This window comes from Octopus bimaculoides, chromosome 4 (genome assembly GCF_001194135.2).
Source record: "Octopus bimaculoides isolate UCB-OBI-ISO-001 chromosome 4, ASM119413v2, whole genome shotgun sequence".
Taxonomy (NCBI): domain Eukaryota; kingdom Metazoa; phylum Mollusca; class Cephalopoda; order Octopoda; family Octopodidae; genus Octopus; species Octopus bimaculoides.
The window spans coordinates 48,029,859-48,038,026 of record NC_068984.1 but is presented as its reverse complement, the minus strand read 5'-3'; positions in this window follow the sequence as shown (position 1 = coordinate 48,038,026).

Sequence of the window (8,168 nt, the reverse complement as noted above, 5' to 3'; positions counted from 1 at the left end):
ATATATATATATATGTATATATATATATATATATATATGTATCCGCAAGTATATGCATGTATGTTGATTGTAGTTACATGGATCTAAATAGTTATATCAAAAATACTTTTTGTACATTTCATGTATATAGATTGTTCAAATGGGATGCACCTTTTACATAAATACTGTATCAGTTGGAATTAAATCTTTAACATTATTATTTTGGGAAATATGATTCCAAAATTTATTTATTTTTTATATTATATTTTTTGCCTTGTTATTTTTGCTCTTTCCGTACATGTACAGTGCATGTGCTACTTTGTATATCAGCAATACGGTCTTATGTTTCTCTTCGGGATTCTGCAGACGTAGATATTACTTCATCATAGACATCTATATCTATATCTACCTACAAAAAGTCCATTTGTCCAAAACTAAAATATACATACATACATACATTCATAATATATACATACATGCCTACATACACACAAACATACATACGCACATACATACACATATACATTCACATATACACACACTCATACACGCACAAACACATAAATGTAGGATTAAACGAGCAATATTTAAAACAAGATTTATAATTTAAGAAATTGTCTTCTGCGTTGATCGGAGTACGCTAATTATCTGGCTACACTTCTTTTCTTTGGAAATTTGAAAATCTACCGTGTGGGCAAAAAATGGGACATATCATATCGATCACCAAAACAACACTTCATACAGTCCATCCGAAATATTTCCTAGTATTCTGTCTTTTATGCAGTTTAAGATGAAATCAGGTTTTCGTCTCGATCTGCACTTCGTCCTGATATTTTATGTGAATGCTGTACAAATACTTATTACAGATGATCTTTTCAAATCGCGGCTGATTTGTTTTTGTTCAAGGTAGTTCTGCTCCTCGGATTTTTCAAAACTGTTTTTGATTTACCCCGCTGCAGTTGTTAGTCTTTTTCGAAAGTCTTATTATTATCGACCTTCAAATCATTTCCAACATCATAATATGAGTGTGGTCTTCCAAGGAACTGTTAATTCTTAGCCGTTCATTACTAGCTGTGGTCGTTGTTATTGTGTCTGACATTTAGTTATTCACCATTCGTGACTGGGTGAGGTGGCTTTTGAACCTCGTGGGTCAATTCTTCTTGTAATGATGGCAGAGAAATTTTATCAGCAGATTGCAAGAGTTGTAACTCGCGTGTTCCTAAGACCCATAATGATGTGTTTATCTTTTTTTTTGTTTTTATAGACGTTCTGTGCAGAACCGTTTTGTGTGTGTTTTCTACCGTATATGTAGTAGCTCCATCGTTTACAATAGATGTTGATTATTAATGTCTTCTTCTCAATATTCTCTATAGGACAGCGTTCTGATATTTTATTGCAATCATACAAGATCAATATATGTGATTCTAGTCTAACTCATGTCATCAAATGTTACATCCGAACTGACTACTTACCATTATTGTACTACAAATGTGACATCATCATCATCGTTGTCTCTGCTAGACGTCATCATTGTTGTCTCTGCTAGAAACCTTTGTATACCGTCTTCGGAAATATTGCATAGTTTGATTACGAGCACGTGTGTCACATACTCTAGATTTTGCTTGCTATGCTGGTCTCTGTTTTAATGATATCACATAAAGTATCATATGGTCTCCGTCTTTCCCTTAGATGGAATAAGGAAGTCTACTTTCTTCTTCTCACTAGCTTTCTGCTGGAAATCCGGTGAACAAATCAAATTCCAAGCTCTCCAACTTTCAGCAACATGTTGCATATTGAGGGTCTTTTCTTATTCGTCGTTACGTCCGGAAAGATAGCTGCATATATACTTTAGTTTTTATTGTTGCTGTCGTTGTAAAAAGTAACCGTTAAGTTTATTGTTCTATTGGAATGCTGTAACGGTTATTGTTTTCATTTAATAACGATGTTTTGCGTCTCAGTGACATAGTCTTGCTATTTATACGTTGCTTTTGTGGTTATTTTGCTTTGTTCAATGTCATCTTTCTGAAATCAGAATCGGAGAAAAGATGCTGTATTTCTACTTTAGTGTTTTACGGTAGAATAAATTCAAAATAATTTATTAAAAAACACAGATTTTGTTTTGTAATGACCGAGGAAGTAAACTTTCCAACATATTCAATAAATGTCGAAAATGAAAACTCTTTTAGTTATAATTGTAAAACATAAAGTGAAGCCAGAGAAAGACATTCTCACTACTGACATCTTGTCAGTAACAAAAAAAGAGAATTAATAATAATAAAGGAGGAGGAGGACGAGGAGGAGGACGAGGACGAGGACGAGGAGGAGGAGGACGAGGAGGACGAGGAGGAGGAGAAGAAGAAGAAGAAGAAGAAGAAGAAGAAGAAGAAGAAGAAGAAGAAGAAGAAGAAGAAGAAGAAGAAGAAGAAGAAGAAGAAGAATATATACAAGCCTCTTAAGTACGAAATAGCTCGTCTATGGAAAATGTAGAAGGTGAAGATAATGGCAATTATTGTTGGGTCCTTGGGGATTGTATCAGAAGGTATCAAGTGGAATATAAAGGAAATTGAAATAGAACTGTTACGAAAGTTTTGCCTCCTTGGCACGACCAGAATAATTAGGAAAGTATTTGATATTTGCAAAGAACGGATAACATGGTACCTGAGGCTGCAGGTAGCAAGCCTGCTACGCATGCAAGACTCCAGGAGCTCCAACAAAGCCTGTGATAAAAAGAAATAATGATAAGAAGAAGAATGATACTAATAATGATAATCTCTTTTATCGGCCACAAGGATCCAAGCCATGGAGGACAATATCGACGGACGGGTTACACTACACAAAACAAAGCAAAAGCAAAAATTACAAAACAAAATGAAAAACAAAACAAGTAGTGTTTACAGCGATCAAAGGAAATTAAGGTATATAACAGGGGATATATAATAGAAAGTAGAGAAACAAATACTAAATAATAGATAATTAAATTTTTTTTTAAATAGATAAATAGAATCCCCAATAACGGGGTAGCCTACTTAGGATACTCCGGGATAAACCACAGGCAAAATTCCCGAATTACTCTTTCATCCCCAAGATATGGAAAAGTGCCTTCATTCAGTTTGTCTGCTCCTGCTTAGCAAAGATGGTGACGACGACGACAACGACGACGACTACAACGTCGACGACGACGACGATGAGGTTGATGATAAATCACGATGAAAAATATGTAGGAGACGTGTAAAGCGAGAGAGTAAGCACAATTGAGATAAATTTAGACGGAAGATATTCAGTGTCAGTGGCGGAAAATTACTGTTTATAGTCTATTTATTCTTTACTGTTTATAACCTAGTCCTTACTCTCATTAAATCCGTAACATGTTTCTAGTAAGATGAAAATGGCCATTTGCTTGAGGTCGATGATTGCGATGTCTTTTGTTCATTGCAAAGCAGGAACCTCAATTATATTTGTTATATTTTCCTTGTATTCCGTCACTACGGAATTGCATTCACAAAAAAACTTCTATTCGCTTTGGAATATAAACATATATACTGAATTACAATCATCCTCTTTGCTCTCTCTCTCTCTCTCTCTCTCTCTCTCTCTCTCTCTCTCTCTCTCTCTCTCTCTCTCTCTCTCTCTCTCTCTCTCTCTCTCTCTCTCTCTCTCTCTCTCTCTCTCTCTCTCTCTCTATCTCTCCATCTCTCTCTCATTCTATTTTTCCGTCCTGCGTTTATTCTCTTTCGAGCGCTCACGGACAACAACCCATTCACTCACCATCCTTTATATAAACAGACATAAACATCTTACGAAAAACTATTTTTTCACTCTTACAGACGCAAATTGAAACCTCCCTCCCCTCTCTCTCTCTCTCTCTCTCAATTTATCTATCTATCTATTTATCTATCTATCTGTCTATCTCTTTGTCTCTCTCTTTCTCTTTGTCTCTATCTCTCACACACATACATATATACATACATACATACACAGTGATTTCTTAGTCTATCTCTCTCTCCGTCGCACTTTCCATATATCACATATATATGTTGATGGAAATAACCCACCTACAACATTAACATACACTCGCCTGATAAAGACATAGACTAGCCAGTCAGTACAAAAACTCGTTTCAAGTGAGTTTACAGCAAAGATTATAAGGGAAAATGAGACACATGGCTAGTTGGGGAGATTATTTTCCAGAAGACTAGTATTGTTGAAAACTGCATATAAACATTTGACAGACAAATACCATTAGACTATCATCTGAAATTATCTCTACTCTTTTATCTTTATCTTAGACACACATGCACACATACATATCTCTTTCTTTCGATGAGCCCATATATATATATATATATATATATTATATGGGCTCATCGAAAGAAATAGACTTGTATGTATGCATATATATATATATATATAGATATATATATCCATAAAATATATTTCTAACTTTGCTATTGGTCTCTTTATCCTTTTCTCTCTTCATACATATATATATACATACATACATACATACATGCATATTCAACACTATTCATATTAGTAATATATATACATATGCATATTTACATATTGCACACATACATATATGAATACACACATACACTTATGCATCCATGTATGTATGTATGCATGTATGTATGTATGTATGTATGTATGCATGTATGTCCTTTAAACGCAATTGACGGTTTTTTAAATTTATATACAAATTCATGTATCATACCTCTGTACATAGACCAGTTACTCCAGTATTTTACATGATATAGCATCTCTTACGGAACGGAACTTTTCAAAGCACAATAAATATCAACGAGAGACAAAGCATTGACCCGCTTTATCCAAGCAAGAACGTCAGATGCAGTTTGGAATTTTTTGTCCTCTTGAAAATCACGTACTCGCAACCAGCCACCTGCTCTGAGGTGAAACCACTCATATAGATACAAACAAAGAAAATCAACACTCATATTACGAAGAGCTTGCTTCATATTCTCACTGGCTCTTACTGGGACAAGTTTTCTTCTCCTGATACTGAGTGTAGATGTTTATCCATCTTTGCTCTTCATATATAAAATGCATTCGTTACATCTGTAATTACGTATGCAGCTTTGCTCCATTTACAAATAAATACGTCTATTCATATGCAATATGTACACATATATGCACACACTAACTCGCACGCACACACACACAAACACACACACACACAGACACACACGCACAAGTAAATATACAACTATGGTCAGCAGGATGTGAAGTTATTCCTCCAATGGTTAAGGAATTCAACAACTGCTAAGTAGATTATCAAGTATTAAACTGGATATGTTTGAGTGACGAGCGACAGACACATGAACACCGGAGCTTTCCAGTACAGTCTAGGTGTTGTATACTCAGCAGGCTAGAAATTCAAAAACTATAAAAGAGTTCTTTCAAATCCAGCTGGACCTATATTTCAATCCGTACCTGAGCAGCACCAATATTTATTTCTGCACAGGGAACATCGAATAGCCAGGTCAACATCGTTGTTGTCTTCACCATCGTCGCTGTCACCGACATCATCGTTGTCATTGTCGTCATTGATAACCGATGCTGGTGTGTTTATGTCCCCATAACCTAGCGGTTCGACAGAAGGAGACGATAAAATAAGTACTAGGCTTACAAAGAATAAGCTCTGGGGACGATTTGCTCGACTAAAAGCGGTGCTCCATCATGGCCGCAGTCAAATGACTGAAACATGTAAAAGAAAGAAAAGAATAAAGAATATATATATATATATTTGTTTGTGCGTGTGAGGAAGATAGAAAGACACACACACACACAAACGTACATATGTGTATGTACGCTTGTATGTATGTATCTATGTATATAATCATATATTAAGTTAAAATATAAACACAACAAACCACATGTTCAAGTACATTTCTGTCCTATTTGTTAGGTTATATACCCTAGACATGCGATGTTTGAATATCTGTCAACACACATCTAAACAACGATACATTTCGTTAGTATTCCCCATTTTAATTACCCAACATTCTACACATGTCATGTGTACGTATATGCATTAGAAGATAAATGGAAATGTAAATATGAAGTTATGTAATGGATGTCTTATTTATATGTATGTTTGTGTGTAAGCAAGTAACAACAATCATGTAAATAAGTACTGTTACAATTCGCAAGCGAAGCCGAATTATTATCATTTGAGACAATGCTTTCGGAAGTTGTTTTAAGTAGCCGTGTGGTCACGAGCAAACAAGGCAACACTCACAAACTGTTGGATCAGTGGAGGGAGAAATATTACACAAATACACGAATGCCACGTAATTTATAAACCAGTAAATGATTAATACAATGCGGAGTTTGGAGGTACTCGAAGAGAAGATGAAATAGGTTAAATTGGCTGAGAGAGAGAGAGAGAGAGAGAGAGAGAGAGAGAGAGAGAGAGAGAGAGAGAGAGAGAGAGAGAGAGAAAGAGGGAGAGAGAGGGAGAGAGGGAGAGAGAGGGTGAGAGAGGGAGAGAGAGGGAGAGAGAGGGAGAGAGTGGGAGAGGAAGTGAGTGAGTGATAGAGAGAGGGAGAGACGACGACCACGACAATGATGATGATGATGATGATGATGATCGTGGTGGTGGTGGTGGTGATGATGATGATGATGATGATGATTATAACGATGACGACTCCGATGATACTAGTTGCAACTTGATTTCGAATAATGCCATTGATCATTGATCTCAAAAGCATGAGCAGTGCGTAGGTGGGTTTTTAGTCCTGCTAAGGCCCTTCACACGTTTGTAAAGGTGTAGGAATGACGGGCCCCACAGGCAGTAGGAGCTCATATGTTTTTACCACCCCTGTTTACACATGCCTACATCCAGTTATCGAATGTTTCATTGAATGTTTTGCTTTTTCGGTTATGACAAGGCAAAGTATGCAACACTTGCATCAATTCATACATAGATAACTAGATGCAAGCATATATTTGTACACACATTTATACGCGCAGACCTGTGAGAATGTGCATGTATTCATACAGAGTACCATAAGCGAGATAACCATCAGCACAATCATCCCATCATGCATTATATTCCTCGATCATAGCGCAAACTCAGTTTGCTTTCCGTAATTTTGTCTAGAAAGAATGTCTACATTGTCTTTTTAAACAATACCTATTAACAAAACTCAACGTGTAAGATCTTCAAACGATGCCACATTCTCCGACATTTTTCCAGTGCCAAACAGCTTTCAGTAAATATCTTGATCCTTTAGAATTCTGTAGTTAGCTACACCCAAACATACACCCAAAAGCTTTTGTATAGAGCAAATCCAAGCCTTCAAACTGAGCTGTAAACTAGCTTGTTTGTTTCAATTATAAAGAATGTTCACCCATATGCCCAGCATGTTTCTTATACTGTCAGTCGCTTCCACCACTATGGCTCTTAGTTGCCATCTTTCACTCTGTTTCTCTCTTTATTGCTTCTCTCCCCATTTAGAATATATATGCGTGTAAGTGAATACATACATATTTACATGCGCCTATATATATGTATATATATATTTGTGTGTGTATATACATATATATATATGTATATACGCACATCTATATAATGTTTTTGTGAGTGTGTGTGTGTGTTTGTGTGTGTATTTGATAAGAGAATGCGTGTATTGCTTAGCCAAAATTTCATCAGGAGAGAGAGAGAGAGGGACAGAAATGATGGAAAAAAGGTTGGTCATTCTCTTAAAATTCTGTATAAATACTTAAATATCATTTCTGATGAAGTTTTAACTAAGTAATACACGGTTTCTCCTATTAAATACTGTTTACACATTCTTTCTGTATATATGCATCTATACTATCATGATGTTTGATGTACTTATAAATAATTATGAATTTATTTTACTACCTATTTTGAACACTTTTATGTTAACTGTTTAAACACAGAGCCCCTTTTAGCATTTTCTTATCGTCGTCAAAGATTCTATTTCTTAACATGTTCTTATCATTGTCAAAGTCTGTATCACTGTAATTGAATACATCTATGATAGCCATTTTTTAACACAACAAATGCTACACAAAGCCTTACATTTTACTTTTGAAAATGTTTATTTTAAAACGTGAAATCGGTCAAGTCAATAAACATCTTTAAAAGACCTCTGCATTTTCAAATTTTCAAATCCTCTTTCGTATATATATATATATAT